At 30.4% G+C, this 27,352-nt stretch overlaps 1 pseudogene; it reads right to left on the bottom strand.

Moving 5' to 3' along the window:
- Positions 1–26,966, bottom strand: LOC142322328 (26S proteasome regulatory subunit 8-like; annotated as a pseudogene).
- Between the last annotated feature and the right edge of the window lie 386 nt (positions 26,967–27,352).

Genomic DNA, 27,352 nt, shown 5'->3' with positions numbered 1-27,352 from the left:
TTCACATAAACATTTTATTCTTAATGTAATATTAAAGTAATCGATTACAATTTTTATAACAATTACATTACTCAAATAATAATAATGTATAACCTTCTTACGTAATTTAAATCAAATAAATCATCTGTATATTTGTATGATAGTGTTTGTGTGTATATATACATACACACAATACACATACATATATATACATACACACTGATTTAATACACAAATTATCCAGTTTAATCTATTTATTATTTAAATTATACATTAAAAAATTTAATAATAAAACAAAAATAACAATAATAAAAAATTATTTCCAAAGTTTTTTTATTGACATATTTTTTTCTGAATCCTTCTGCATTACTTTAGCTACTGCCATTTCAAAATCTTCTTGAGTTACATGCACTCTACGTTCTCGTAACGCATACATACCAGCTTCAGTACATACACCCTATTAATAACAAAAATATACAAAATTAAACAAAGTTCAATTAGAGTAATACATATATTTTTTTTTGTGGGAGAAGAGTATCACAAAAATAAATACAGAAAAATCCAATTTTATATATTACCTACATATATAGGATTACTTAATCAATTATGTTTAGGATCATATAGAATTAGGTATAAATGTGTTGAATGTATGTTTAGGATTTTTATGTTAATATGTTTAGTAACTAGAATGAATGAAAAAAATCTACATAAATTTTGATGAATACGTAAAATAAAAAAATATACATATATTTTGTATTTATATATATTTTTTCTGTATATGTAAAATACACATAGTAAAACCTCCCCCCCCCCCCAAAACTGAATCTGACGGGACCGAGTAAGAATTCTGTTTTGAAGAGGTTTCAATCTCGCAGAGTTTAAATCGAGCTAATTTATCGTGAGGTCTTGTGTTATGAATTATACAAATGTAAAATGAAGTTAGACAACTCACAGCACAGAATCGAAAGAATTGTTTAACACAACCCAATAAATGAAAATAGGTGACAACAGCACAATTGAGTTCACTGGAACATTTTCCAGAATATCTGGCAAGAAGCATTACGGTTAATCCAGCCGTATTCATTTAAATGCTGCATGATCATCTTTTTGTAAACATGAAATTGTAAATTCTACTTATAGTATGATCAGAAATTTGTTAACGAAGCAGCGTGTTTAAGAGCTGGAGATTGAATAACTGCTTCAATATTTTTGGGTGTTTGAACACTTCATGGCCTACCTGGAGGTTTCTTCTTCAAAGCTGAACAGATAGCTCTAAAATTGGACACCCATAATTGAATTATCTTCTTATTGAGTTCCGTGACATGTAATAATCACTACGTTGATAACAGAATCAACATTTAAATTTTTTTTTTGTCTTAAGCCATTTGACTGGTTTGATTCAACCTTGTTGTTTCATTCCTTAACTAGTGCCAGTCATTTCATTTTGGTATACCCCCTACATCCTACATCCCTGACACATATTCCAAATGTTGCCTGCCTGCACAATTTTTCCCATCTACCTGTCCCTCCAATATCAAAGTGACTATTTCAGGATGCCTTAAGATGTGGCCTTATAAGTCTGTCTCTTCTTTTAGCTATATTTTTCCAAATGCACTTTCTTCATTGATTTGCCGCAAAAGCTCTTCATTTGTCACTTTATCCACCCATCTGATTTTTAATGTTCTCTATAGCACCACATTTCAAAAAAATGCTTTCTTGATGTTTAAATTAATTTTTTACGTAAACAAATTATATTTCTGACTGAAAGCTTATTTCACCTGTACTATTCAGCATTTTATATCACTCCTGCTTCATCCATCTTTAGTAATTCTACTTCACAAATAACAAAACTGTTTTACTTCCATAGTCTTTACTCATCCTATTTTTATATTCAGCAGTCCATCTACTTTATTTCTACTACATTTCACTACTTTTGTTTTGTTCTGGCATAAACAACTCTCGGCTAGCATTACTATATCATCAGCAAATCGTAGCATTTTTATCTTTTCACCTTTCACTGTTACTCCAGATCTAAACTGTTCCTTAACACCATTAACTGCTAGTTTTATGTAAATATTTAAAATTAACGGTGGTAAGGAACATTCTTGTCTGACTCCCTTTTTTATTATTGCTTCTTTCTTATGCTCTTTGATAATTACTGTTGCAGTTTGGTTCCTGTAAATGTTAGTGATTGTTCTTGTATCTCTATACTTGAACCCTACATTTTTTTTAAATGCTTAACATTTTATTCCAGTCTATGTTATCAAATGCCTTTTCTAAGTCAATAAATGCCATCTATATCGGTTTTTTATTCTTTAATCTTCCTTCTACTATTAATCTGAATGCTAAAGTTACTTCCCTTGTCCCTATACTTTTTCTGAAACCAAATTGGTCTTCTTAGCTTAACTACTCATGCATCAAAAGTGTTAACTACAATTCTTACTGAAGAATTGACAGGATAATGGACAAACATTTCTCTTTTCCATAACTACAATTCTAGTTAACATTTTTGATGCACGAGTAGTCAAGCTAATTGTCCTATTCTTCACATTTATCTTCTCCTGCTTTCTTTAGCATCATGACAATACACTTTTTGAAGTCTGACAAAACTTCTCAAGTTTTGTAACTATAACACACCATTTTTAAAATACGTTAACTGAAATGGCAAGACATCTGCTACAAAATGGGATCCCAACTCCATAACATGCACTATTAGCACTCCACCAGCAGTAGTGGGAAATGAAAGTTACTTCACTGTATAAAATTTAAAAAAAACCACAGTGAAAGTAACTTTTACATTATGGATAAACAATTGATATTTTGAAAATATGTTCTAACAATTGCCTGTTTTAATAAATCCTGAAAAAAAACAAAAACGAAACATACCTTAACTTCAGCACCAGATGCGCCAGGCATTAGTTCAGCAATTTTACGTAAATTGATACCACGTGTTAAATTCATTTTGCAAGAGTGGATACGCAAAATATCAAGACGAGCTTCTTCATTTGGTGGAGGAAATTCTATTTTACGATCAATACGACCTGGTCGCAACAAAGCTGGATCTAATATGTCGATACGATTTGTAGCCATTATAACCTGAAAAAATTACAAAAAATATAATTCAACATCAAATTATTTCCTGTTATTTTTAGACCTAATTAAGTTGTAAATTCTAAATCTCCAATATTCCACAACTAATCTTATAAAAAACACCAAGACAGTCCTAAAGAACTCTATAACTACTCTGTACCACATATTCTGTGACCACATGTTCTCCGATTGTTGATATCTCGTTTAGTTTTTGTGTTATTGTTATTTGAGTGCAAGTGTTAGTGATTTTTGTAATGCGGGATTTTTTGATGACTGAACTTTGTCTCTCAATGTTGTAGTCTTAAACCCAGCTATCGTTTCCCATTATGATCGATCCTTTGCATGAATGTTTCATTGTCATCGGCTTGTTCAAGAAGTTGACAAACATCCACTCGATGTTCTTTCTGCTGTTCGGTCAACAAACAAGGAACAAACTTTGCTGCGACTAGATGCACGCTCAATTTTTCAGTTAAAATGTCACGGCATGATACGATGCAGTTGAAGTAGAGAGCCTTCCTGGTCAAGAGTCATAGTCAATCGATTGACGACCACTTTTAAACCATTAAAAACCATCCATAACATCGCATATGACAAAGAATCTCATAAGCTTGTTTCAAAAGTTGAATCATTTCTGTAAAAGTTTTCTCCAGTTCACGCAAAATTTTATGTTGTTCCTGAAAATCGCACATTATAAAAATTGCTACTAGCACTTCAACATGATGCACTCAAATAACAATAACAAAAAACTAAACAAGATATCAACAATCTAAGAACATGTGGTTACAGAGCATAAGGTTATGGAGAACACAATGCTGCCAACCGTATCTCAATAAATATCTCTGTTGGCATGTGGCATGCAATTAAAAATGTTCGGTTATTCTCTGAACAGACCTCATACACATAATTATTTTTTTGAAATAATTATCTTAAGATTCATTTTATTTCTCTGTACTGTTACATATAAACATATATATAAAATTTTGGGTTTTATATTTTTCATCATTATAGACATTAATTAAATTTTCAATAATACTATTAGTGTAAGAGTATTTTATATAGATATTATTAACGCTGTGTGATTTATTTGTAGGTTTCTACGTTTAGATTTTAAATTTTGTTTTTTATAAATATTATCAAAGATACAAAGAATATTATATACAACGATAATAAATCACGAGTCCAGGATAATTAAATAAATTATAATTTTTTGGGGGTTAAGAAAAAATTTATCATATCTCAAAAACTTATGCATGGAAATGTGGAATGAAAGTTTTGTAGCACGTGAAAAATGTCATGCCTGATCAAAACCCAGGACCTTCAGGATAAAAGAATGAGACACCACCACTCTGTCACAGATAACTGAAAGCTTCGTAAATTACAAATCACATCAACACTCTTTTAACTAATAAAATTAAAAATAGCATTATTTTTATACCTTAATATTCTTAGTCGCTTCGAAACCATCCAACTGATTCAACAATTCCAACATAGTACGCTGAACTTCAGAATCGCTTCCGCTAGCAGACTCAATTCTCGATGAACCGATCGAATCTATTTCATCCATAAAGATAATATATGGTGCATGTTCTCTATTTGATAAATAACAAAAAAAAAAGAATTAATAAATTTTTAAATTAACAACTATGGCGTTGAGGGAATGCAATCATTAGACATGTGGTCACATTCAAATAGGTTTTAATTAATCCTTTTATACCTTCTCATTTACATACACAAGACATATTTATCTAAGTAACATGTTTCCTTTCATTACAAAGCAATTCTGCACAACACTTTAATACTTAAATAATAATTTTATTTCCAAAGAGACTGTATATAATGGCAGTAAATAATGATAAGGGATTGTTGAAGCATTGTACTGAAAAGAAAAAAAAAATCAAACCAAGATGGGCATAAAACACCATGAAAAAGAAGAAGAAAATAGAGAATTGACGGTTAACATTCTAAGTAAAATATATTATCATTTAATAGCACAGCACCATAAATGTTATTTCTGCATTACTATAAATATGATTGTTTTATCATTAGAAATGCCTACTCGACATAAAACTGCTCAAAGATAGAAAAACGGGTAAAATATTCATTAAGAGCAATACAAATATTTGACACTTCATCAAATTCAACGATTTTCTTTTAACACAACTTTTCATTTTATACACAACGGGTATAAGTTCGTGCAGAGTCACCAGATGGTGCTTTTCATAGTCATCAGTAAGGTCTTTCATAGTTTTCTTCATCTCTGTTATGAGTATACATAAAGTTTCAGTAAGATACATTCGTAACTTAGCAGTCATTTAATTTGATTAAATAATGCGATTTGTGAAAAATAAACAACAAAGAATTTTATGTGAACAAACATTACTTTCTGAAAGAGAAAGCCACTTCACAAAATAAAGCAAAACAAGTAAATATTATGCTGGTTGGGTTTGTTGACTACAACAGGTTATAAGCGGTTAATTATTTTTAAGTTGGCCAAATGAGCATAAATGGTGCTGAGTATTCTGAACGGTCTGTTGAGATTAACAAGTACAAAGAATAATGAAAAAAATTTTGCATCATAATGCCAGGCTGTATACAACAAATCAGAAAATATATTGAAATTAAAGGCGGCTATATAGAAAAGTAATAAATAAATGTAGTTCTTATAAGTACGTTTCTTCATATTTTTCAGTTTTGTTTTTTATCTCAGGAGACCTTAGTTTAACAACATGCCTTATAATAAGAATAACATTATATAATAGCTTACCTTGCCATTACGAATAATTCTCTGACCATACGTGAACCCTCTCCAATAAATTTTTGTACCAATTCAGAACCATAAACTCTGATAAATGTACACTCAGTATGATGTGCAACAGCTTTTGCTAATAAAGTTTTACCTATATAAATGCATAAACAAATAAATACGGGAAAAAAAAATATATTCATAACACACACAAGAATCATTTTTAAAATAAGAACGGTTTACATACATTAACAAAAGCTGACACTTAGGAATGTAAATTTGCGATTAAAATGTCTTAAAATTACATCCAATAGTCATTTAATTACAACTTAGATGCATTAGACAATATTATTCAGTAGAATTTATTAAATATGTCAACTGATCATCAATCCTACAGATTGCAAGACATGATCGATGACTTGTTTTTTAAATGCAAAACCAAAAGCATGATAAACAAAGTAAAATGTATGGATAAACTGTTCATGATGAAACAAGATTTAATACTCGGCTATCATTACCAAAGAGTTGAAAACTGTTGTCGATATATACATTAGAAAAAAATATTTAATAATACAGGATACATATTTGAAGAAACTGATGAATTTTCCCTAAATCTTTCCATTTTGATAAACACAACTGTTAAAGGTATAGCTTGCTTACTAAGGAGATGCTAGATCCTCACATTATTTGAAGTACACCAGAAAAACTGCAAATGTTTTGACAAGTGACAATCCTTTGAGGTGCAATGTGATTTCATCTTTTCTTGAAATAAAAATCATTTTTAAATGGAAAACACATAAATACTCATAGTGACATTTATCAAATTTTTCAGCTTCTTTCTTGTTTCTTTTTCCTGTTTAGCCTCTGCTAACTACCGCTAAGATAATTTTTCAGAGGATGATATGTATGAGTGTAAATGAAGTGTAGTCTTGTACATTCTCAGTTCGACCATTCCTGAGATGTATGGTTAATTGAAACCCAACCACCAAAGAACACCGGTATCCATGATCTAGTATTCAAATCCGTGTAAAAATAACTGGCTTTACTAGGATTTGAACACTGGAACTCTCGACTTCCAAATCCGCTGATTTGGGAAGACGTGTTCAAATGTTTCAGCTTGGAAATCGTCAAGCTTTCTGTCCTAATCTCAAAAATACTTAATCTCAACGGAGATTATAATACTGAAAGATTATTTTAAGGTTTTTTCATAGTAAAAAAGGAAAGATTTTGAGTTACAATAGTCATCAGTTTATAATAAAATGATTCTTATTTTTAAAAATGCCAGCAATAAATCGCATAATGTTCCTGGGCTATGTCGGTCAAGTTATTAAATTCATTTTTTCAATTCGATAATTTTAAGCTCTATTTGTTGTATCTTTCTGATAGAATAATTCTTTTTTATTGAAAAACAATAACCAATATTATGAATCTTTTTTTACAAATTTTTATGAAAAAAATGTTTATTTCTAATTTTATGAAACACAAAATAATAATTACAAAATACTGATTACTTCTATACTCGATAAATAAAAAATTATTCTTTGATTATATGTAAATCTTCAAATTTTAATTACTGAAACCAAGAAGCTCAATAAAATAATGGGATAACAACAATTTTTAATATTAATAAATTAGAACTACACTTTCGAAAAATATGTTTTTGCCTTATATAAAAATTTGGGAACTCATGCATCACGAGACTTTTTAATGATTAAAATATTCGCTAAATTGATTTTAAATAAATTATAATAAAATTAAAAAAATAAACTGTTCATTTTTATTTTTAATTTGGTAGCTCCCCATCAGTCAGGGGAGAGATATTAAGTTATTTTAGTAACATAGCTGTTTAACAAAATACATTTTAAAATAAAATTGTATTAAAATTTGAAATTGTGAAAAAGCTTTTTCTTTCACTTTGGGGCTCCTATACTCAAGGGGAACCATTCAGGTAAAATAAATTTGACAGAAAAGCCTTAAGTAGTGAAAATAAGTTTAAAAAATTCAATGGTAGAATCGTAGTTCTAAATAAATGAAGTTGTAATATTCTAAGAGGAGAGTAAAAATTTTTGCCCAATTTTTTTTTTTCAGGAAATACTAAAGAGTAAAGTCTATCAAGAAAAATTTTAATTTAAAATAAACCTTAATTTTTTTTTTAAATTAAACATTTGTTACTTCAGACCACTGAAGTGGAATGAGTAAAAAATATTTAAATAGTAGTCTGAAGACCTATTTAAATCAGCTGATTTCGAAGTCGAGAGTTCTAAGGTTCAAATCCTAGTAAAAGCAGTTACTTTTATACGGATTTGAATACTAGATTGTGGATACTGCTGTTCTTTGGTGGTTGGGTTTCAATTAAGCAGGAATGGTCGACCTGAGACTGTACAAGACTGCACTTCATTTACGTTCATACATATCATCCCCATTCATCCTCTGAAGTAATACGTTATGGTGGTTCTGGAGACAAAACAGATAGAAGTAATATTTAAAGTAGTAGTCTGAAGACCTATTGATGAAGAAAATATATACACAAAATCAGTCATTAACTCCTTTTTTGAAGCAAGATATAGATATAGATATAGATAAAAAAATTAAAATGTATAAAGTCATTTTTTGGGAAGGAGTGAAAATACTAAGAAATCTTTGGTTATTTCTGATTCAATAAAAAACTGTTCTAAGAAAATATTTTCTCTAAGTGCCCAATAATAGAGATTTGAAATTTTATTTTGGCCAAACATCCCCACCCCTTTTTCTAAATTTAGAAAAATTTTTGGAACCTGTCTACCAAATTTGAAGAAAAATGATCGACATAGTCCAGAGCTATAAGATCAAATACAGAACAACATTCATGCATAAGCACAAACATTCTTTTGGCAAAAATAGATTTTTTAGACTTGAGAGCACTGGAATAAATTTTTTTCTGAGATTATTTACAATTTATTTAAATCTACATTTTTTTTTTGTTAAAACAATCTTTTAATATCTCCTTAAGGCACAAAAGTTAAAAAAATATAAACTTCTTTACATACTTTTTTAACTTTATCGACATACTTTCCCATTATTTTTTAGCTGCTTATTAGCTTATTAATTAGCTGCTCTACAGTAACACAACATATAGCTACAGATGCAAGAGTAATTTTTTTTTTTTAGCCTCCGGTACCTCCATTAGGTATCGCTTCAGAGGATGAGATGAAATGACAATTTTGTAGCGTGTGAAAGTGTCTGACCGGGATTCAAACCTGGGACTGCCATATGAAAGGCTGAGATGTTTTCACTTGAGCCACGGAGGCCGGCGTAGCTAGGAAAGTAATAAGTGACTGATATATTCAATAACAAAAACTATTTTAGAAAAATTTTTAAAACAATATAATCTGCTTTTTTAATTAATATTCAGTGGTGCTTAATGGCCAAATCATATTTAAATATAAAATAAGTTGAAATAATTACGTAGACTTTTCTATTATTTAATAGCGGCTACTATATACTTTATAATGGCAATTATACATTTCATATTTTTATATCATTTACATTTATTTCTATTCCTCAATGAGGCTATATGACCCGATTACAATTCATTATCTCCTATCTCAGACAGGTGATTAATAAAACTATCTGTCCAAGGAAGAAGAGCTGAAAAAGAATAGGAAGATGGTAAAGAAAGGGGACAATCAATCTGCAGAAGAGTTTCCTCTAATCAAGACAATTTTTACTAGGACAATGATTTTTAATATGTACAATAGAAATCTTATCGGGAATACCAGAGTATATAGAGTATATATAGAGTGATTATGAAGGAAAGGGAAATAATTAATTTGGATGCTGACTGCAGAGCTTGTAATAAGGAAAAAAGTCCATACAAATGTATGTTCGAAAATGCTTCATCAAGTAATGACTAGCAAAAAATTTTGCCCAGATTTCAGTTCTCCTGGTGAAATGAGTTCATACTGAAATTTTTAAGGCATTTTATAAGGATAAACTTTATGATTTCTAATGTTTTCTGATCTGAAAAATAAAAAAAAGATCCTTAATATACGAGGTGTGATAAAAAAATACGGTAAATGAATTTTTATAGCGGCAACTGCCGACGCTATATCCATATGCTGTAATTTGTCCAACAGCGTGATCAACTGAGACAGGCAGGGACAAGTTGTAATACGTTCGAGGTTGCCAGTCAGCTGCCAGAGCCGCTAGAGTGAGGTTGTGTTTATCGTGTCTGTCGCCAACACGGATTTTGAACAACGCATTAACATTAAGCTGCAAAAGTGCCAAAGAAGCTCATGAAATGTTAGAATCGGTGTACGGCGATAATGTGGTAACTTTGAAGATGTGTACAAGTGGTATGACCGATTTAAAAACGGAAATGAGTCTGTTGAAGACGAGCAGTGTGCGGGACGTCCAGTAACCTCAAAAACAGCTGAAAATGTGCAAAAAGTGGAAACAATGGTCCGTTCAAACAGGCGAATGACTATTCGTGAGCTATTGGAAGACCTTAACATCTCGTAGATCCATAAAAGCGTTCAAAGCGAAACGACATACGAAGAAAGTGACCAGAAAAATGGACCAATGGCTTCCTTCTTCACCACGACAACGCGCCGTGTCACACCTCGCTTCTCATTCGCGAGTTTTTGGCCGAAAAAAGTGTTCCTGTCTGTCCACATCCGCCATACGCACCGGATTTAGCACCATGTGACTTTTGGCTATTCCCAAAAATTAAAACTGTGCTTAAAGGAAAACGTTTTGACACCATTGCTGACATTGAGAGGGCCACGACCGAGCAGCTGAAAGCCCTTCTGAAAGACGCCTTCCAGAAGTGCCTCCAGTCATGGAGTCAACGTTGGGATAAGTGCATTGCTAGCCAAGGACAGTACTTTGAAGGAGATTAAATTGAATTCTATGTAACCTTATTATTTTTTTTAATAAAAAATTATTCACCGTATTTTTTGATCACACCTTGTATCTTACATATCCTATATTAATCTTAATTAACTTGCATATCCTTAATATATCTCCTGTAGTTTTCATGATAACCAAAGTAAAACAGAAAAATTTGATGACAAAAACATATTTTTAAGGTTTGAAGTACAATAACTTTTGTAAATTTTATTATCAAAACTTGTAGAGGATTTAATTCTGAGAAAACTGATGTAATAAAGTCTATGAAAAACAAAAAAAAAAAATCACCTTTTATCATTAAAATCAAAACAGAATAAAACTTAACAGAAAAACATTATGAATCAGTAAAAATTATAAACAGCTGTGTTTTTAATACAATAAATTTAGACCTTTGAAAAATTAGGTTGGCAAACTAACTGAATGCTTCGAAATTAATATGAATACTACTCAATGTTATCATAACGCATTAATAATAAATGTTAGGTGGTTAGTAGTTTCTGACATAATATAATAATTTTGATTGTGTTTAATTATTTTTGAGAATCAAGTTATTTAGTATTGTTATATTTAAAACCTAAAAAAAAAAAATTGTTTTTCATCACCAGATTTTTCTAATCTTATGTTGGAGATCATGAAAACTACAGGAAATACAGTTTTGAGACCAATTTTATTCAATTTTTCAGGTCAAAAACCATAAGAAACCATCTAGTTTACCCCCTTATATAATATCTTAGAAATTTCAGTATGACCTCATTTCACCATAGGGAGGGGGGAACTGAAATCCGGGAAAAATTTTTATAGCTGGTCGTAACTTGATAACAAATGTTTGTATCAACTTTTTTCCTCGCTTCAAGCTCTAGAATCAGTTTACAAATCATTCACCTTTCCTCCTGAATCATCCTGTATATCACATATTAATCCAAAGATAAAACGTACTATTAACTAAAATATAATGATATTTATTATTTAGTTACCTGTACCAGGAGGACCATATAATAATACACCTTTAGGTTGTGCAATACCAAGCACATCAAATAATTCTGGATGTTTAACTGGCAACTCAATAACCTCCTTGATTTCTTTAATCTGTTTATCAAGACCACCGACCATTTCATATGTTGAATCCGGAACTTTTTCTACCATCATCAATGAGACCAATGGATCAACCTGAAAAAAAGTTTTTTTAATGTTTTTTGAGTTACAACAAAACAGTGACCCTCACAACACTATTACAATGTGAGAATTGCATAACTTTCATTACTAACTAACAAGAGCAGGCAGAGACAGCTTTCAAGAGAGTTTATTGATGCTCTTTTCCAAGTGGGTAAAAGAGGCATATGTTGTTTCGACATCAAATTTCACAGTTTAATTCTACATTTTGGTCACTTGGGTCATCTCATGAATTTTTTGGGAACTATTATACTCAATTATTTTTTCACAATATCACTCTTTGATAACTGTGAGTTAAGAGTTGATTGTATCAGTCAATGTTTAACATTGCCTATCATAATAATTAGTTAATTTAAAACTACACGTGACTGTAATCTCATAGCTTTAGTTGGTTTGTTTTATATATATATATATATATACATTCGAAGAAACTTCCTAATAATGGACTCCTCATAATACCAGACGCTTTTAAATTCCCCGGTATTTTTATAGTGGTATTAGTAGATAAAATACTTCTCAATAACAGACACGAACAATGAATTTACCTATAAAAACTGTTCAGTTTTGAAAAAGAGACAGCAGAACTAAAAAATTGTTAATTTCTCTTGTTTCATTTTATACTTAGTTTGACTAATTTGTTTACATATTGTGAATTGTATTGTTTCCCACTGAGCTGAAAAGAGCTGATCTTCCCATACAGCTGATGTTATGATTTCAATCAATTCATCATCCAGCATGATTTAACATCAGTTACTGAAAGTGTATTGTACATTGCAAGTATACATTAAGTACATACATTTAGTGTACATTAAACACGTGTAATATTTTTGTTACGGTATACTATACTGTATTTTTTTAATTTTAGTACATTTTCTATGCATACATTTACTGTACGTTCAATTTTGTGTATTGTATAAAAATCATTACAACCAATGTTACTGCAAGTTAACACCTCTCAAAAATGTAAACACTTGACATTAAAATAAAAAGTAGCTGTTATAAATGTCTATAAAAAAAAAACCATGTGCGTGCTATGGCTAAACGTTTTGATGTTGGAAAAACTAAGATAGGCGATATCTAAAAAGCAAACTTGATATCCTAAGTCTGAACTGAAAATCAGTTAAGCTAATGTGCATTTCCAAAAATGTCAGGTTGACAATTTGACTTATGACTGCTTTTGATATGTGAGATAGCCCTAAAAATTGCTAAAGAACTCTGCTACAATGAGTTTAGAGCATCGGAGGTTGTTAGATAAATTCTGAATCAGACAATGTTTCATTAATAAATGTTTGTGGTGAAGCTGGGGCTCTAGATAGGAATTTGGTGTCTGGGTGGAAGAAAAAGTTAAATGAAATATGCACGAGTTATAATGAAAGAAACATTTTTAATTGTGATGAGACTGATTTCTTTTCTGGGCTTTATCCAGTAAAACAAAGTGTTTGAAAGAGGAAAAATGTACAGTAGGAAAGAAATCAAAAGAAAGACAAACTTTTATGTTGGCTGTGAATATATCTGGTGAATTTGAAAAACCTTTAAAAATCGGTAAAGCTGCAAAACCATTATGTTTTAAGGGCGTAAACATAAATTCAGTGGAAACTGAACGATATTCAAAAAATCTTGGATGACTAGGAACATAATGATGGAATGGTTTTTAACGTCAACCACCTGATCAGGGGATCTATCAGAACTTTAAAATTTAGTACAGAAAAAAGGTGTTACAGGACTTATTGTCAACAATGAATGTAGTCATGGATGCTGATGAGCTTTCTAAAAGCATTAGCGGAGCTGGAAGCAGTTTTATGGATTCGTGTTAGTGAGAAATTGTTTCATAAAAGCCAGTATTAAACCTCCACAAACTAACTTCAATTCTAACATTGAAAATCTTACTGAAACAAACAAAAATTGTGTGGAACAAAGTAAATTACAAGAACTTATTGAACCATTTGGAAACTACAGACTAGCCAATATTGATGACATGCTCAACAAAGAGGACATTATTCACTGACATCCGTGATCTTGTTGCTGCCTAAGAATTGATTACTTCCAAAATGAATGATGATGAACCTGGATTTACCACCATGTGTAACAAAGCTAGAGAAGAGGTTAGAAAATTAAAGCAATATTTTTTATGAAAAAGATTATCAGAAGACATTATTTTAATATCAAAAGTGCAGTCACTTATTGAAAAAAATACGTACCAGGACTTACTTTAAACTAAAATAGACAGCTATTTTAAACCATCTACGTATAAATAAATTGTATGTATTCATATTTGTTTTATTTTGATTTTTACATTATTTTTTTGTACATGTATTTTGATTAATATTTTTGTAGTGTATATCATATTTTATTGTTTTATAGTACAGTAATTTTATTGGTCGATTATAGAAGTACAGTATTAGTTTTATTTTCAGAAAAACGATAAAAAAAAACTTGAAATTTTACACAGTTGGTTTCATTAGTAACTATTTTATTTATTTATTTTAAAAAAAATTTATTTCAATAAATATGCAATACTGTAGTTCTATTCAAAGTGTTGTTTTTTTCCGTACAATAATCAAACGTAATACTGTATTTAAAATTTTTGTGTACAGCAAACGTCTATATATAACAGACAGCTACTTGTTCCTGAGCCATGTATGATATTGGAAAGTTTTATGTGGCTGGTGTCTGACGTTTCCTTTGTTCATAGCATTTACATTTTAGTCGTTGAGATGGAGCCGTGGACGCTAGACCAACGCCTGTACGCGTATGACAGTTTTGTGCGAAATGACGAATCCGTAACTGCTGTTCAGCAAGATATCCGCCATCAGTTTAATATCCACTGTAATGCAAGTGTCCCTTATCGTAACACAATATTGCGACGGGTAAACAACCTTCGAACAAGCAGTTCAATATTGAAGAAAAAGCCACCGGGTGCCCGACGAACTGCTAGCACTCTGGAGAACATCAAACGAGTAAGGGAAGCCATCGTCAGAAGCACACGCCGCTCTATTCAGAGACATTCAGCAGCCCTTTAAATGAGCACAACTATGGTAAGACGAATTCTGCACACAGACCTGCATTTCCATCCTTACAAGATAGCCGTTGTGCAGCAGTTAGAGCAAGATTTCACACAGCGATTACAATTTTGTCAACAAACGCTTACCATTTTTGAAGAAAATGAAAATTTTTTATTGTTAATGAGTGACGAAGCCCGTTTTCATCTGAATGGCTTCGTCAACAAACAGAATTGCCGGTATCGGGCAGAAAGAAACCCACATCAGCTTCATGAGAGACCTCTTCATAGCCCAAAGGTGACAGTCTGGTGTGCAATAGGAAAGGTCAGTGTTATTGGACCGTATTTTTTTGATGAAAATGACGCTGCCGTAACTGTAACAGCCGATTGTTACGTTGCGATGTTGAATACGTTTTTCATCCCCGAATTACGAAACCGGGGAATCGATTTTCAAAATGTGTTATTCCAGCAGGATGGAGCTACAGCGCACACAGCGAGGGCGACGATGGCCGTTCTCCATAACTTGTTTCCGGGACGGATCGTTTCCAGATTTGGCGACATTCCTTGGCCCCCTCGGTCCCCCGACTTGAGTAGTTGTGATTTTTTTCTGTGGGGGTTTCTGAAATCGCGTGTGTACGGCAATAAACTGCGTACATTGGAGGACCTAAAGATCGCAATTCATTGAGGCCAATTACCATGAAAAGCTACAACAATGTATTGCCCAAAATGGACATCACTTGCCGAACATAATTTTTCGTTCATGAGTAAGTAACAAATGCTTTGATTTAACAAGTGTTTCAGTACCAATAAAACTTTTTTAAAGTAAATATTCAATTTTTTATGATTATTTTAAAAACATCCAGTTCCCGTGAATGACCCTGTATATATATATATATATATATATATATATATATATATATATCTGTGTAAGTACAAGCTCATTATAAGGTTTGTGTAAATACTTCTTCACAAAAACTACTTTAAAATATCAAAAATAGTAAACATGATATTTTATTGTTTGAAATTTTGGTGAAAGAATATAAATATTTTGGATCAAGAAACTATTTTTTTTTTTTTTAATTTCTAGTTAAATTTTTCAATTAGAATTTTTAGTTAATCAATAGAATATGTTAATAATCATTTCCTGTTTACCTATTATTACCTACCATCACCTATTTAAGAAACAAGACTAGCCACATCTTGAAATATACCCACAAAGTTTATTACTCAGTTAAATGTGTTTAGAATAGAGTAGAATCTATTCTGTTTGCAGTATATTTTTAAAGTATGTGGAAAATATTCCTGCTTTCATTCTGAATAATTCTAAATGCTACACAAAAGGGATTGATGTAATCATTAATGTCAAACTTAATATCATCAAAGTTGTAAAACTCAATTTCATTAAAAATCTACTGCACATAAGAAATATTTTTCACTGTTCATCTACAAAACCGTACGCTGAATGTTAATCGATAAGAAAAAATACTGACCTTGTTCGGTAATATTTTATGCAGAGTATATGATTCATTTCGTAATGCGACTCTTGAATTAGGTGTAACATCGTTGATATCAATATTTTTATCGAGATCGACAACAAATTAACCTTCTGGATGTACTTTAACTAAAACTTTTTTCTTATCCATCAGTTTAACGACTTCGCCTACATAAGATCCTTGCTCTTGTAACAACTGTAATTCTTCACGTACTGAAACAAAAATTAATTTAATTTAAGATTTATAAAATAAGTTAAATGGAGTGGCTATCATATAAGAATGAGAAAAAACATGAGAAGTGAAAGTGTAATAGAACCAGTAAGTTACTACATTTGTTTATATGTCCTTTGTTTATGTTTCCTGGAACCGACTGAGGTTTTTCAAATGCTGGTGATAGCTATCATACTGGAGTAGCTATCATTTGAGACAGAAAAAATATGAAAAAACTTGGAGTAAGTGCAATAGAACCACTAAGTTACTATATTTAACATTAAGTCCTTTGTTACAGTATATGTTTCCTGGAAGTGACAGGTTTTTTCAATTGCAGGTAATATTATTGAACCATAATATTGATATACATAATGTGTTACTCTTGTACTATTCTGTACACATAAAGTGTTGATCGAAATACTATAATTTGGTGGGCAATAACATTTTGTGCATCACCAGAAGCCAATAAAATGAGTACTGTGAATGAACATCACACTGATTGACCGGATTCTGTGAATGATGATCAAAAAAAAGGTGATGAATAAATAGATTCAAAATGACTCGTCACATCACACGCTAATGCAACTTTTTTTTCTCTTTTTCTGTTTAGCCTCCAGAACCACAGTAAGGTATTACTTCAGAGGATGATATGTATGAATATAAATGAAGTGTAGTCCTGTACAGTCTCAGGTGGACCATTCCTGAAATTTGTGGTTAATTGAAACCCAACTACCAAAGAACACCGGTATCCACAATCTAGTATTCAAATATACATAAAAGTAAATGCCTTTAATAGGATTTGAAACATAGAACTCCCAACTTCAAAATTAGCTGTTTTGCAATGACAAGTTTACCAATAGACCAACCCGATGGGTAGTAAAGCTACTTGGATAGGCATATCAACCAGATTGGTTACAATAAAATCTGTTTGTGATGGAGACCACGCATTTTCAAAGAAAAGAACAAACAACAAGGAAAGGAATATTTGAAAACAGATCCTGAAATGTTATCGTGAAAAGGGAAAATGACTCCTTTTCAGTAATGTATAAGATAAAACTGTAAGAAGAAAAACAGCAGAACATGAAATACAGGCACTATGGTTCTCATAATAAAAAAAATCAAAACACTACCCTCAAAAAAAATCTCTTGACAGTGTTCTGGGATTCTAAACACATATTCCTGACAGACCTGGTGGGAACCAGGTTGTCTGTAAATTCTGTTTGATGCAGAGACACTAAAACATCTTAGGAGACATATGTGTCACGACTGACAATCCGTGAGGCCGATAATTTTGTAAAAATAATCCTCAGCCATCTAAATCACATGCACCACCAAGAATTTTGTGAAGATGAAATTTAAATCTCTTCTACAGCCTCCATATTCAGCAGAATTGGTGCCCTGCAATTTTCAGTTCTTTCCATAATTAAAGTTACATTAAGGATACTAAAGGACACAGTGAAGATTTCGTGGATGAAGTAATGATTGCCAAAGAGCCCTTTGGCTCTGAAAACTGATTCATCATCAGGTGATATGTGTAGCTATAAGATTGTGGCTAAGTGGAAAAATAAACCTAAGTAAGTGTATTTTTATTCCATATTTGTTTCATTTGACTACCTCTTTTCATTTGCAAGTTATGAGCAACTGTGCATTACACTTCAGCCACTGCTTATATTAATAGCAGTTAAACTTTTCAGGACTAACATACTGTAAATCCTACTTCATCCATAGACTAGGTTAAAAACTTTATTAGTAAACATGGTAAATTCATTACATTCGTGTCCAGATTTCTTTTCATTATGTTTACAACACGCAATTAATGTAATACGATTGAAATAATTGAAACTTTGCTAAATGAAAGATCAGGTAATGAATGTGAAAGTGAATGTTCTAGTGATACTTTTGAAGATCAAAAAACATGTCTGAAAGTGAGGTTAGTGAAGTTTGTTCGGTGTGTTTATTGGTAATGAAACTGCACCAACTTCTAATAATAGTAATCAACAACAAACAGAAACTGAATCTGAAACTCCAATTCTAATTTCAAATGAAAAAAATCCACAAAATAAAACACAAAAATTAACACGTGTATCTCAATATAGGCTAATACGCTTCTAGAATGCTAGTAACATGATTCGAAAATATTGCAATATTCTCTCTATTTCCAGCTGTTAGCTGCAACCTATTGATAGTGCAAATAGTTCTTTTTAGAGACAATAGAGTGCAGTACACGTCAGTTAAAAAATTATGTTAGTCGTATTAACATGTGAATAGTACTCTAACGATAAAGTTCTAAAAATGAGTTTATGCGACAATAAGTCTATGCGGACAGTTTACTGCAGTCGCATGAGCATGATGGCAGTCCAAATAAGGTTAAAAGTGGGATGGTAACATAAGAGAAAAAGTTTGGAAATTCTTCTCTGAATTCATACAAGTAGGCCTTACCAGGTAAATTAGCTGGAGGTACACATTTGTAAGTATAACACAAACAAATACATTTTTTGACAAACTTAAAAATAATTTTGTAATATTTTAGTATTTTGTATATAAAGGATCTACATCATCATCATTAATATTATCATCGTATAAATCAATTCAGATTTTCCACCACTCCATTCTTAACAAAATTCATCAAAAAATTGCATCAACAAAATTGTTCACTGTAATTAATGGTCATATGTATGAGTTTCCAAGTCAACTTTGCAGAATTTTTTCCTAACCATATTATCTCTTAATTTAGGAACATCATGCAGGTCACTTATCCTTCACTATGCATTTTCTTTCTCTGGTGGAATATGAAACCTTATATATATCTTATACTTTTTTGGAAAAAATGTTGGGGTTGAAATAATGACTACAGGAAAAACATAAAAATATTGTGTGTTTCTAAATGAATATCAAAGTTTTAAAGTTATGTAATATTTATTAAGTTTTACTTACACTGATAAATTATAAATTAAATGAGAGAGCAACTCAAACAGGCTTTCCTGTAAGTGATCAATGTAAGCACCAATCCAATTTACCAATCCAACCCAGCACACATCCAGCCGATAGGAGTTCATTCCATACTTAAATAAGCTCTGGAGTAATTGCAACAAGTGCTTCAGTCCTATGTCTCAAGTCAGGTAGATCAGTCAGTAATAGTGGCACATACACTTTATCCTTTATAAACCCCTAAAAAAAAATTTCATGGGGTCAGACCAGGTGAACGTGGAGGCCACACCAAATAAGCCCTGCCATCTTGTTTGGCCACGCCAAACAAGCGACCAATCCAGCAGTCAAGGAGAATTTCATTCAACCAATCACATATAGCATTATACCAGTGAGGAGGTGCACCATTTTGTTGCCAAATAAAGTTCTGTGGTTCGTATGCAGTTGAGAAAAGAGCCATATTTTTAGCGTATCGATAAAGTTCATTCCAGATTCACTTGCTTCCACAAAAAGAATGGCATGTAAAACATTCAGTTTTGATTACAAATACAGCCAGTGGTTTCAAACTGCTTATACCATATACTCATATAAATGTTATTGTAACCTGGAAGATCACAACAGAACTTCAAATGGAACACACGTAAAACATAATTACAGATCCACTCTTTGCAAATCGCAAAACACACAATCCTTTCTATTGGACAGGGTCACCATCTTTGCTATTATTGCTTTCAAGTGGAAGGTAAAGGAAACAGATTATGAATTTTAGCATAGCTAAAACTGTTGCTGAGTTGCTCTTTTGTTTCATGTATAATTGATCAACGAACGTGAAACTTGAAAAATGCTACATAGCTTTAAAACCTTGATATTCATTTTGAAACACTATGTAGTTTCAAAAGTGGGTATACAGAGTGATGGGTAAACTATGTATCATATTAAAGTGCCTACATCAAAATGACAGTATCTGAAGCATGTTATTTAAAAAAACCAGGTAAAATTATATTTAAATGTTTTTTTGTATGAAATTTGTTCTTACATTTAAAAATTAAACAAAATAATTTATCTCATTCAATTTTTAGAATTACCTGAATTATTGAAGCGCATATTAAATCCCACTAGTTTCACTTTTGTGTAAAATTTGAAGTTTTTAAGAACAGATATTTAAAAGTAATAAACACAATTTTGGAGCAGCTTCTCTCACAAACTACAAATATAAGGCACAAGATACAAAATGCATTATTAAAAAAATTATATTAATACACTTCTATAAAAAATTATTTTAAAAAGAAATTCAATTATTGTAACACATTTTAAAATGTCTATCTTATAACTCTCTATTTAAATTACTAAATTTCTATTAAATCACCTGAAATAATTTTTATCTCTTGAACTTGAGGTGAAGGTTAAATTCTCTTTTTAACATAGTTCGATTTACAACATTCTCTAATAACTATACATTTTTTTAAGATAAATTTCAACAAAATAAATAAACACATAAAAACAAGCTTCACTCCTATAAAAATATCATTTTTATATCAATTGATATAAAAATGTATCTTTTCAAACAATCTATTCATTACACATACAAAAGTAAATATTCATAATTATAACAGAAAAATAATTTTAATTTAATAGAAAATAATAGAAATTTATCACATAAAAAGTAATAAAAAATAATGAGTTAATACGTATATACCTTTAGCATTAAGTTCATTTCGCTGTGCTTGAAGACGTCGTAAATTTTGGCTTTTTTCAGCAACAATTAGTTGTAATTCTTCTATTTTAGTTATGTAATACGGTCGAAAACCTTCACCTTTGCCAGGTTTATCATCAACTTCCATCTACATAAATAAAATGTTAAATGAATAAATAAGAATTTCAAAAAGTAACACATCATTTTTTTCAAATTCAATAATTTACTATGAAAACAAAACAAAATTTAAAATAATTATATTACAGTATTAATACAATAGTTAAGGCATATATCAAGTAATCGATAGAAAGTTGGGATAAAATCTTGATTTCATTTCCCCATAGTAGAAGGAACAACAATTTTATATATTAACAACTGCTTGTATATACAAATGGTAAGAATGAAGGGTCCAAGTTACTCCCAGTATAAGGAGTTCCTTTCATTGCAAATGTTGACGACCTTCTATGATGGTGGATGAGCAGTGGTGCGTACAGAGCACTATTGTCCAGGGGGTGAGAAACTGTCCTCAAAAGTGAAGGAGCTTCTTCTATAAGCCGATGGTATTAGAAAACAGAAGATGATGGAAAATCACTATAATAAAGATCCTAACAATAATTCTCTTCATTATGGAATGATGGCCGTCGCTTCCGTTGAATGTTCCACAGTTAAAATAGCTTCTCATTCAGATTTCCAGAAGTATGAAAAGAATTAAAGGATTGGAAGAATAGTAGAATGGAAAAGAAGGATGAAGATAATAAATACGATCAGAAAAAACAAAAGACAAAATGGAGACAGTGATGGTGTAAGGGACCAACCGCCAGGCAGAACACCAGGTGAGAATTTATGTTCGTTCAAATACAAACTTCCTTTATGATAACATCGGAACTGATCAGCATGCTTTACTATTATTATAAACCATTCTCTTACAGATGATAATTGATCATTCCTATTTAATATTTCAAACGTGATCTCAAATTTTTTACGTACAATCTAAAAATTAATAATTTTTAAGAACATCAAAAGACTAAAACATTTTTTAATAATACCAAAAATGTGCAACGATGAGCACCAGATTTAAACACCCAATCATGTAACTCATTTAACAGGGTGTAACCAAAATACAAATTTTCATCATCTTCACAGTCACTATTATTTTCATTATTATTACTATTATTATTATTATTGTTGTTATTATTATTATTTTGTTGTCTGTGTTTATGTTCATCTAATTTTGTCATACAAACACCCATTTTTATACAAGCTAATCAAAATAATAATGTGAAGATAAAATTTTCCTAAAAATTTTGAATGTATAACAAAAAAAAAAAATTACACTACATTTTAATTAGATTAATAATATTATTATTATTACTATTACACCAATTAGTACCAAAAATAACCATGGAGATTACTTTATCTATAAATATGTAATAAAATTAAAATTTTTTTTTGTTTTGAAAACTATTTCACTCACTTATATTTGGGTCATTTTGAAATATCATCAAAGCTTATTATTTAAACTAATGTTAATCACTTTTTTTTTTTGTTAAAGCAATTACCTTATGGGAATCTAAAGTCCCCACATTTATTTTGTATATTAAGATTAATATAATGCAATATATTACAGATAATGGAAATTATTTAAATAGATAAATAAATCTAGTTATTAATCGAATTACATCTTCAGTATAGAATGTTTAATAACAAAACAAATAATATGCCTATTAAAAAAAATTTTATATACATACAATTAACAATGAAAGCAAAATAATAGGAAAATAAATTATCAAATTTGACAGTTATACAGAAATATCCAAAACAATTATGTAAAATCATAAAGCATTGTCTACAGACTGATAAAACAAAACTATATATATTTCATTACAATGTAATCTATATCCAAATGTAAAACTTTCTTAGCAACCGTTCACATATTTTCCCATAAAATTCTTTATTTGAAGTAAATTTAATTTCTATTGAAAATATCAAAGAAAACAAAACTGCTAATCTGACAGAATTGTTAATATATCAACTACTTAAAAAACAAACCTTTTACTCTCTCATTTTGGCCAAAACTAATCGCGTTCTCTGAAAGCAATGATTATACTACACTACAGTCAATCCCTGCCGTATGAACGGCAGGGCTGAATATAATTTTTTAGTTAATTTGATATGCAACAATATATTTGGCTCGGTGAAGAAAATAACAGAAAGCCAATTATCACCTGCTCTATTAAGCCTGGCATGGAAACTTGTTATTCTTAAGAATGGCATGTTCATAAGAAATTATCTCACTTTTTTTTTGTCTTCAGTCATTTGACTGGTTTGATGCAGCTCTCCAAGATTCGCTATCTAGTGCTAGTCATTTCATTTCAGTATACCCTCTACATCCTACATCCCTAACAATTTGTTTTACATATTCCAAACGTGGCCTGCCTACACAATTTTTCCCTTCTACCTGTCCTTCCAATATTCATATTTTATCATATTCATATATTATATTCAATATTATCTCCAACTTGTGTCACTTAAAAACTTAAAACCATTATGATTATATCACTTAACATAATACAAATTTTCTCTAATCTAATAAACAATAGCTTATAAAAAAAAATTAAAAAAACAATCCCTTCCTTTTTGTAGCAGTTATTTTAAAAAGTTAACAGACCAAAAGTTAAACAATGAAAAAAGAGACCAAATTAAAACCACATGCAAATGTTCTTCATCCATTTAGCTTTTTTTCAGCAAAAACAGACACAAAAATTTATTTCATATAATCTTGAAGACATTTTCCAAAGATATATGTACTCAAGACAAAAACCTGACAAAAGTATAACCTAAACATAATTTCCAGTTTGTTTAAAACAAAAAGTAATCCAAAGAAGTAAACCCCACATGAAGTAATACTCTTTTTTAAGGCTCTTTAAATTGACTGCAAAAGAAATCCATTACAGCAATTCTGCCGTACTGGATTTCTTTTTGGGTAACATGATATCAGAGTAAATATCTTCCAGTAGCAAACAATAACTTACAGAATGTGAAATAAGCTGTAGCATACATTTTAATATAGTTAAAACACAGCACTTAATATTTTAAACAAGTCAATTTTTCCTATACATGTGTATTTATGTAAAAAAAAAAATATTATGGATGCATTTCTGATTATGATTTCACATAGAAAAGTGAAATTATAACCAGATTTTTTAAAATATAAGGTGTTATAAAAAAGTACTTGACCTCAGCCCATAAAACAATAATATTTACCCTCTTAGTTCAATGACTATTCTCGTCGTTTCATTTCAGTATACCCTCTACATCCTACATCCCTAACAATTTGTTTTACATATTCCAAACGTGGCCTGCCTACACAATTTTTTCCTTCTACCTGTCCTTCCAATATTAAAGCGACTATTCCAGGATGCCTTAATATGTGGCCTATAAGTCTGTCTCTTCTTTTAACTATATTTTTCCAAATGCTTCTTTCTTCATCTATTTGCCGCAATACCTCTTCATTTGTCACTTTATCCACCCATCTGATTTTTAACATTCTCCTATAGCACCACATTTCAAAAGCTTCTAATCTTTTCTTCTCAGATACTCCGATCGTCCAAGTTTCACTTCCATATAAAGCGACACTCCAAACATGCTATTCAGCATTTTATATCGCTCCTGCTTCGTCCATCTTTAGTAATTCTACTTCCCAAATAACAAAATTCTTCTATTTCTTTAAATAACAATTCACGCTTGAAAATTCCATTATAAAACACAAATGAGATAAAATTCTAAGCAAATATATAAGCATTTTAATGAGTTTAAAATTTAATGACAATTAACAAGTTTAAAACTTAAGTTTGAGGGGACCTATAATTGAAAAAAATTATAATTAACAGGCTTTTATAGAGTAAGAATGTTTCATAAATTAGTAAACATTTAAAGGCAAGCATTAAAAGGAGGGGGTACAACACTAGTGAATGAAATAAAAATCCTGGCAAAGAAATTTTTGGCAGAGATATATAACTCTGACTGGTGAAGGGAATTTGCTGCCTCGGCCGACTACTAATTAAAAGGAAATAAACCAATAGGGAATTTTCATGACCCAAAAACTGTTAACTTTTTCCCTTATCCTCTTAGTTTAGGGTCAAACAGCACACAAAAATAATCAAAAATTTTAAGTCTAATAAGAGATTAAATCATGTAAAAAAAATTATTCTACTCATTGAGTAAATTTTTGATACGGGATCTATGGTGACCGTATCTCCCTACAACCATAACCACTTGTAACAAAAATGAAATTGCATCAATGAAACCATATTCTTAAGCCCCACACACAAGGCCCAAAACAAGTAACAATAAAAAAAAAATTCCAACTACACCATACAAAAACAGGTACGTATCGGTTATCTGCCCACCACAATATTTTGTTCCAACAGGGTAAAACTGTAGTTAGTTCTTAGATGGCGTACTGAAACACTATATAGAAATAAGAAAATAGATAAATAAAATAATAAATATAATGAATGAATACTTATTTTCTTACTTCAGTACGGCGTTTCAGTGGTGCCATCTAAGAAACGGTTTGATTAAAACTTTGATTTTAAACGATAGTACGTGACGAGCAGATATAACTGATAAGTACCCAAAAACAGAAATAAGTAACAGTAATTAAGTGATTGAAATAGAACATCGTAAAAAAGTTTCAACAATCCATAAATATTTTTCTTTGTGGTTGACATAAGCACAAATTTGTGTTTTACCAAAGTAACAGGTGATAGAAGAGCAAAACTGTAGTAGCAGTAATACATTTTTTACAAAGTAAAAGGGAGGTAATTATTTAGAAAGAGGATGTGCATTCAGCAATCAATAATCTTGGCATAAGTCTTTACAATCATGTTAATAAACTAGAAAAAAAGTGCTGCACTACCATAGTTTTTCAATTTTACTATCTTTTTGTTGTCAATAACATGATGAATTTTTTAATTACAATAATTAGCAGATTAATGAGCTACAGTATTATCATTTACATATGGGATGTTTATCAAAGTAATTATATAAATTGCATATCTTTCAGAAATTAAATCCACTTTCTAGAAAGATCAAAGCTAAAACCAGCATATTTAAAAAAAAATGCTAATCATTATCATACATTTTTTTATTTTGTCTTTCCTATTCTGAATTCTCACGTCAAATAATGCGTATTTTAGTACTAGATTAAAAACATAATTGTATTATTAATACAATTTTAATAATCATATTACATACGTTAATAAATTATTAACATTTATGGAAAAATTAAAACATATAAGCAGACAGTACCAAACCAAACGTTTCATTCCATTTTCTTTTCGGCATTATAAAAAATATAAATAAAACCACGAAAGTCGTTCAAAGAAATACAAAAAAGTCTTTAAAAATGTGAATCGGACTTGAAGGAAACAGGTATCAGGGCAGGAAAAAACAGGATCACACCTACAACATATATAATAAATATCTAAACAAAAAACTTCTCATACTGATTAGGTTATGTTCTGCATTACATTTCAGAACTATATTTACTAACCCCTTCAGACAAATAACATAAAATAAGAAATTATGAGTAATAATTTTTTTTTTTTAATTTAAATTAATTTTGTTAAATAAATCAAAAACTTTTTACCTCAAAATTAGTTTGAGTCATTTTTGCTTATTTCACTGTCCACTAACGTAAAATAGTTCTTATACACTGCCATCTAAATTGGATAAATCACACAAGTTATACATTGAACGCAGTTAAAAATTTACTTACACATTTAATGGAATAAAAAATATATTTTCTAAACTTTGTGGTATTAAGAATATTTTTTAGTTTAATCATTAAATGTGAATATCATACACAGAATTATATGCACAATCATTTCATAAAGTAGAAACATAAAATAATTTGACATAATTTATACCAAACGACAAAAATATTTTTTTACAATTTTTATACATATAATTTAAGGCAAATTAAACACCGGTAGTTTTTATTTAAAGCTGATTGTTATGAACAAAACAGTTCGTACCGAACCGAAACGTTCACTAAATCGAAGGTGCTTTATTTTAACCCACCGTGTTGGTCTAGTGGTGAACTCGTCATCTTATAAATCAGCTGATTACAAAATTTAGAGTTCTACGGTTCAAAT

Source organism: Lycorma delicatula, chromosome 3, assembly GCF_047948215.1.
Source record: "Lycorma delicatula isolate Av1 chromosome 3, ASM4794821v1, whole genome shotgun sequence".
NCBI classification, from domain to species: Eukaryota; Metazoa; Arthropoda; class Insecta; order Hemiptera; family Fulgoridae; genus Lycorma; species Lycorma delicatula.
Note: the sequence above shows the minus strand (reverse complement) of the source record. Positions and strands in the feature narration are given on the sequence as shown.